Below are 6,710 nucleotides of genomic sequence, written 5' to 3'. Positions count from 1 at the left end.
CAGAAGCAAATGTGGCACCAAATATCACTGATAGACAAAGAATACATTAATTCAGCATTGCAAATTACTTTTGCTTAAGGCAGATGTTCTTGGTATACTCTTTTAATTATTGCTCTTCTCATCAGTTTGCAACTTAAAGCACATTCTCTCAGTAGCAATTAGGGAATGATATGATTATACAAAGCTCTATGAACAAGAGAAAGCTTCTGAATCAAAACAATACAGATTTATTTTTTTTAAAGCTTGCATTGTAGCAGATGTCTTGTGCACTGTCCATCTAGAAAACCCATTCCACATCTTTTAGAGGCTCAGGAAGCAGTCTGGGCCAACAGAAACTTCAATTTTTATATATCATCTCTTTTCAACTTAATTTCTCTTTGGACCATCAGCTTCTCCTCAAGCATGCAGCAAACAGGAGGATGTGCCTGGTGAACCAGAGGGTTGGGTTTCGTGGCTCCTGTTCATACACAGAGAGGTTTTCCTTGAGGACATTCTACTTGTATAGATATACATATGCAGCTATAACTTTAGATATCTCTCTCTCAGTACCTCACTAGTCCTAGAAGCTGCTGTAAGAAGGCAGGGAGCACATGACAATTGTGTGTTTATCCACTTTTGTGTGTCCAAAGGATTAGAGGTCTGCCAACATCTGCCAGTCATACCAGTAGCACTAAGTTTGAGAGTCTGTGATGTCTCCTATCATTACCCACAGGCTAGGAGTCTTAACTCACTGGTTTTTTTCTCTGCACTGTGCTTCATGCACTGATGAGCTAGGACATTATTAAGTAGTTTTCTGTCTAAATCCACCTTTTATTGAAAAGTCCAGGTTGTTTCAGCAGATCAAACCCAGAGTTATGCGGGTTATAAAAGTGCATGAATATGGATCAATATATGTGGACTGGCTAAAGTTCAAGGTTTTATGACAGCAACCACCATAGTGGACTTCTCTTCAACTTAAGAGTTCATAAGAGGACAAAAGTTTCCTATCTTCGTATTCTTTTCACAGTGAGTCTGGGATACTGTCAACAAATGAAAAATAGTGAATTGTCCTCTCTATTCACTGCTGCATTTAGTTAGTTCAGTTGGAGACTAGATTAAATTCTCACTACAGCTGTTAGTATTGTTAAGATCATAAAGATAACTACAGTATTAAAAAAGATAAATTACAGATATAGTGCCTTTAATATTTTGGGAAGTCACTTTGAAATTGATACTTTCCCATCATCTGTATTTTAACTAATGACCAGACCCCTTTTCTTCTTAAGGATGAAACAAGAAACAGGGTATTTAGTTTTGGAGAGGTCCTGATTTATCTTTTTTTTTTCCCAAACTTAAAGTGGGAGAGTAGGTCTAAAGGCCAGCCATAACAGACATTTAACATAGATTGATACATTATGGAGCAATTAAATTTTCACATTTACATAAGTGGTAGTAATTTGATTTTTACAATAAGTGAAAAATAAGATAAACCATTTTCAAATCAAAGAGGGAAAGAGATAGATTGGGAGAATTTACCATCAAGGAGCCTATTTATGTACAGTTGGCTTCTCAAAGCTTGATTTCTGCTAGAAATTTTGTCAACATGCAAAACATCTAGAAGTGCATAAGCACAAATAATTTTATTCTTCTTTCCTAAGTGGATAAATCTGTCCTACAAATTTCCATTTTTGTCTTTATTTGTTAGGAATACTAAGCAATCTGTCATTGTTTCCTTTTGCATTAGTATTGATCATCATTATTTTAGGAATATATCAGCTTAAGAGAAACTTTTTGAGAGATTTAAGTAGGTCTGAGGGTTGGCATAGTTGCACTATTCCTTAAGAAGTGGCCAAACACAATTCAGGTAGATCCTTGACTTAGGTATCTACAATTCAGGCATTTGAAAAAAAAATTAAGAAAAGATGCCTTTACATCTTACAATTCCTCTGCTTCTGAGAATATTGTCTTAAAAAATAAAGGTGAGGAAACATAGTTCTGTATTATAATAATGTAAGAGTTTTTCAATTAAACTACTCAGATATGACAAGGATAGAGGTCAACTGGTACCATGCTACTGTTGCCTCTCATGGAAGACAGTTAAGTCATAAAAAATATTTAACTTCATGTCAATGTCAAAGAACACATTCTACAGCCATTGCCATAATAAACTGAGTTCTTCCTCATTCCACATGGATATTATAGCATCTGAAGCAGATATGGTAATAGGAATACCGAAGACCATGGCTGTGACTTGATAATATCTGAGTTAACACATAAGTATGGAGGGGACATTTTCAGTAATAGCCATGTTCAGCCTATTTTTCAGAATATGTCAGACTTCTCTAGCTAATAGTGTGCATTTGGCTTGCGTTAGGAATCTAGTTTTTCTGGAATTTCATCAGTTACCTTTCAGGTAAGTGTCAGTCCAACTGAAGAGGCATAACTCTGCTTCATTCAGGATGAGGGTGAGGCCATACGAATGGATCAAGATAAATACTGATAAAACAAATAGAGGAAAAAAATAATGGTAGAATTGAGACTAGGACAAGAGGTCATAAGTACAGCTTGATCATATTACAGTAAAATGACTGATTTCAGGACACCACACCAGAAAGTTTAGGTGATCACAGGAGGAACTTGGCTGATTTATAAATTAACTGAAGAATAAAATCAGGTAACTATTCATTTGAAGTGTGCTTTCAATATTTTCAAGTGTTCTATTCAAATTTCTGACTTAAAAAGGAATATGATGCTATCTGCCCTAATGGAAGCAATTATTGACAATGTGAGAATTTGGCTAGAGTAGAGAAGTTGTTGCCTCACTGCAGCAAATTTCCAATGAAGGTAATTATTGACTAAGGATTTGACTTTATGACAAAATGTAAACAGCAGTGAGAAGGGAACGGAGGACTGCAAAGAAGTTGGGGCTACATTCTTGTTGAGGTACAGCCCCTTTATTTTCAGATCTCTTCAGGGGAAGGGGGCCCATGGATCTCAGGAGTGATGCTAAGGCCATGTTAGCAGGGGGGAGAGCTGATGGCAGTTTGCCACCACGTGGTATGGATTACAAAGGAAGTATGACCTGCACTGGACGAGTCATTGCCAGATGGTTCCCAGATGTGTTATTTATGAAGTCACGGCCTACTAAAACCACATTCCTGGTGTCTTGTCTTCTTTTCCTGCAATGTCCAAGACATTAATGAAAGAATGTATGAGAACTAAATAGCAGACCAGTTGTCAAAAACCAAATGGCAACAGAAATCCTTTCCTGTCTCTGGATATATGTAAATACATATTAGATTAACAAAACCAGCTTTAAACAGCTGATCCCTGAAGAGTCATAGAACTGGTAGTAGTGCATGTTAAGGACAGTACTTATCTTGGCCTCATCATTCCCTTGCGAATCTCTACCATAAAACTTACCACAATATCCTTGATGATTCTGTTCTTGTGTCTTTTGGCTTCCAAAGAGTCTTCTCTTCCCTAACCTCCGCAATCAGAGAAAAAAAAGTCTTATATATAAAATCTAGGTTATTCCTTAAAATATGCACACCAAGCTAATCTGGATGAATGCTGTAGTGTTTCAGATGATCTGACAATGTCAAATATAATTTGTGGGTTGATTGGTTGGTTGCTTTGTTTGCTTAGATTAGTCAGGTTTGGCAACATGCTGATGTGAATGAGTGATCATGCAAGTTTTTTACAAGAAGGTAATTTATTTAGTTTGTGTAATGCATCTGAGGCAATGCAGTAACAGTGCAGTAGAGCATAATTTTCTATTGCTTTTGTTGGTGTGTTTTTGTCTTTTGTTAGAAATGAATGGAATATTATTTGGGGGGTTTTTGGTTGGTTTTTTTTTTGGTTTTTTTTTCTTGTTGGTATAGTTATGAGAAACAATTCCTGAGTCATTGCTAAGAAAGTAGACAAGAACACTGCAAACAAGCTAGTGCTTTGTAACATCCTAGAGACAGAACTCTAGCAATATGACTTGACATACAGAATAACATCAGTTGGCACAAGTTTTATTGATTGCAACCTATCATGTGATGGCCCCTCAGGTTTTAATAAATAAGCTGGAATTCTACTTGTACAAGAAATAATGGAACTATGTTTAAAACAATTCAGACATATTTATTCTGAATACAGAAACCTCATGACAGATTATTTTGTGTACAACATTTTTATGCAGCTATTCAAAACGGACAGCAACCTGTTTGCTTTCTGTTCCCAGAAAGTATGGGATATATATTGACATTGATTTTCATTACAGTGATCTGTGTTTCTTTCTCAATTTATTCCCTTCATGAGCAGTTTGCCTAGGTGGAGGCCAGTGTACATGAAATCTGAATATGTCCATAATGTGAAATAGTGTTGCAAATATATTCAGGGTCAATGTGATTTTTCTATTTATGTAGTATACTCCTTTATTGTAGATACCAAGAAAAATGAAACTGCTATAATCCATTTCAGACAAATACAAAACAGCAAAAAAGATGTGTGTAGCACATTTTTTATGGGTACAAGAACTCACAGGTAAAGAGACTGGTCATCTTCATTCAGACAAAACATTTTGAATTATTCATCTGATTGTTAGAAGGAGAGAAAAAAAAGAGTATGGCTATCATTAAAGAAAATCCCTGGAACCTGTTAGAAATTTGTTAGAAAGATTAAGCTTTGCAAGTTAATATTATATGAAGTAGGGATGGGAACTGTGATGTACAGATATCCGTGTTTAGGATGAAGACATGGCATATTATGACTATATTAGAGGACATAGAGCTCACACATCAAGAGCTAATAGTTTAACAAAGAAGTCACGGAGTAATTTATTGAGACAAAACCAAACTAACCGTTTGGCTTTTACCATTGTTCAAAATACAACCTTCTTGCACAGATAAGTAAGACAAGTTAAAATCATTTAAGAACAATAATGACTGTCAGGAAGTAGCACGTCAGCTGTATCAATATTCCCACAAGTGGAAGCTAATTGAACAATACATTAATGGAGTTCAATTATTCCAGATATTTTTAGAGTTCCAATTCTTACAAAATTTACATTTCAAAATAGTGGACCAAATTAGTTTATACCTACATGATCTTATCTTTCCCGATTTCCAGTTAAAACTTGATTCCAGACAAACAGTAAAAATTCATCCCTGTACAGTAATTGCAACAGATTTGATAAGTCTTGGATTCATCCCAATGTATTTTTATGAGGAGAATGCACAATTTCATAATTTGTTTTCATATTAAACCTATGTTCTACTAGGACGTGTTCAGAGACAAAATTATAACTTAGCTTCCATCTGAGTGGTGTACGAAATTCCTTATTACAAGGAAACACAGTTCTAACCCAAACTTTTAGCTCTTAAGGTCCCAATACCTGATGATAAAATGTCTCTACTGTTTTCTACACCTTATGCAGAGATATCATCAAGGATAGTGCAGTTTGGAGTATTATGTGTGAATGCATATGAGCCAACAGCAATTAATGAACCGGCTGCTAACTCAGTCTTTCCATTACACCTTTATCTGCCACTGCAGTATGACCTAGATTGAATTTCTTCCTCACTTAAGATTTTCCATTACTCCTTACACAGTTTAGAGTTCACTTTGATTTCTGAGTATTCATACCAGCCAGCGTGCCTGAATTGTTTGGAGCTCAGAACAATAACTCCTATTGTTGGGAACACCAAAGAGTTACTAAAAGATGGAGAGAAAGAGGGAAAGATGCTCGGAGACAAGGAAAGAAGGTAGAACATTTTCAATAACATGAAATGATTTGAATGATGAGGCAAATTTGATGATGACACTAAACACTGAGGAGTGGTTTGTATGTCAGAGGGTTGTGCAGCCATATGGAGGGACCTCGACTGACTAGAGAAATGGGCTGACAGGAACCTCATGAAGTTCAAGAAGGGGAAGCACAAAGCCCTGGGGAGCAACAATGCCATGAGCTTGTAACTGCTGGGTGGCAACCATGTGGAAAGCAGCTTTGCAGAAAAGGACCTGAGGTTTCTGTGCGAGCTGTAATATGCCACGGTGGCAAAGAAGGCTAGTGGGATCCTGGATTGCATTAGCAGGAGTGTTTGCAGCAGATCAAGGGACACAATCTTTCCCTTCTTCTCAACACTGGTGAGGCCACACCTGGAAAGCTGTGCCCAGCTCTGGGTTCCCTATTATAGGAGAGACATGGATATATTAGTGAAAGTCCAATGAAAGGCCAGAAAGAGGATAAGAGACTGAAGTATCTCTCCTATGAGGAAAGGCTGAGAGAGTTGGGACTGTTCAAACTGGTAGAAGCCTCAGGATGGTCTTATGAATGCCTGTAGGGAAGGTACAGAAGCAATAGTCAGGGTCTTTTCAGTGGCCCAGTGACAGGATGAGAGGCAAGGGAACAGACTGAAACACAGAAAGCTCTGCCTGAACATCAGGAAACATGTTTTTCGCTGTGAGTGTGACTGACCATGGGCACAGGCTGTCCTGGGAGGCTGTAGAATCTCGCTCCTTGGAGATATTCAAAAGTGGTCTGGATATGGTCCTGGGAAACCGGCTTTAGGAGGCCCTGCTTGAGCAGAGGAGTTGGACCAGATGACTTGCAGAGGTCCCTTCCATCCTCAGTCACTTTGTGATTCTTTAAGTGAAAGGAATTCACTTTAGTGAAAGTGCATTATTTAGGCTACACATAATGCTACGTGGGATCAAAGAGAATTAAACTAGACCAACATTTG

The 6,710-nt window shown here is 37.3% G+C and overlaps 1 long non-coding RNA gene across 1 annotated transcript; it reads right to left on the bottom strand.

The window, feature by feature from the left end:
• Positions 1-354: 354 nt before the first annotated feature.
• Positions 355-3,534, bottom strand: LOC126646533 (uncharacterized). The gene is made up of 4 exons (XR_007630306.1): positions 3,403-3,534; positions 3,062-3,158; positions 2,386-2,475; positions 355-457 (listed from the first exon to the last, which is right to left on the bottom strand). It is a non-coding gene; the product is annotated as an uncharacterized LOC126646533 (long non-coding RNA).
• Between the last annotated feature and the right edge of the window lie 3,176 nt (positions 3,535-6,710).

This window comes from Myiozetetes cayanensis, unplaced genomic scaffold, assembly GCF_022539395.1.
Source record: "Myiozetetes cayanensis isolate MyiCay16 unplaced genomic scaffold, myiCay2020 scf1, whole genome shotgun sequence".
Taxonomy (NCBI): Eukaryota; Metazoa; Chordata; class Aves; order Passeriformes; family Tyrannidae; genus Myiozetetes; species Myiozetetes cayanensis.
Note: the sequence above shows the minus strand (reverse complement) of the source record. Positions and strands in the feature narration are given on the sequence as shown.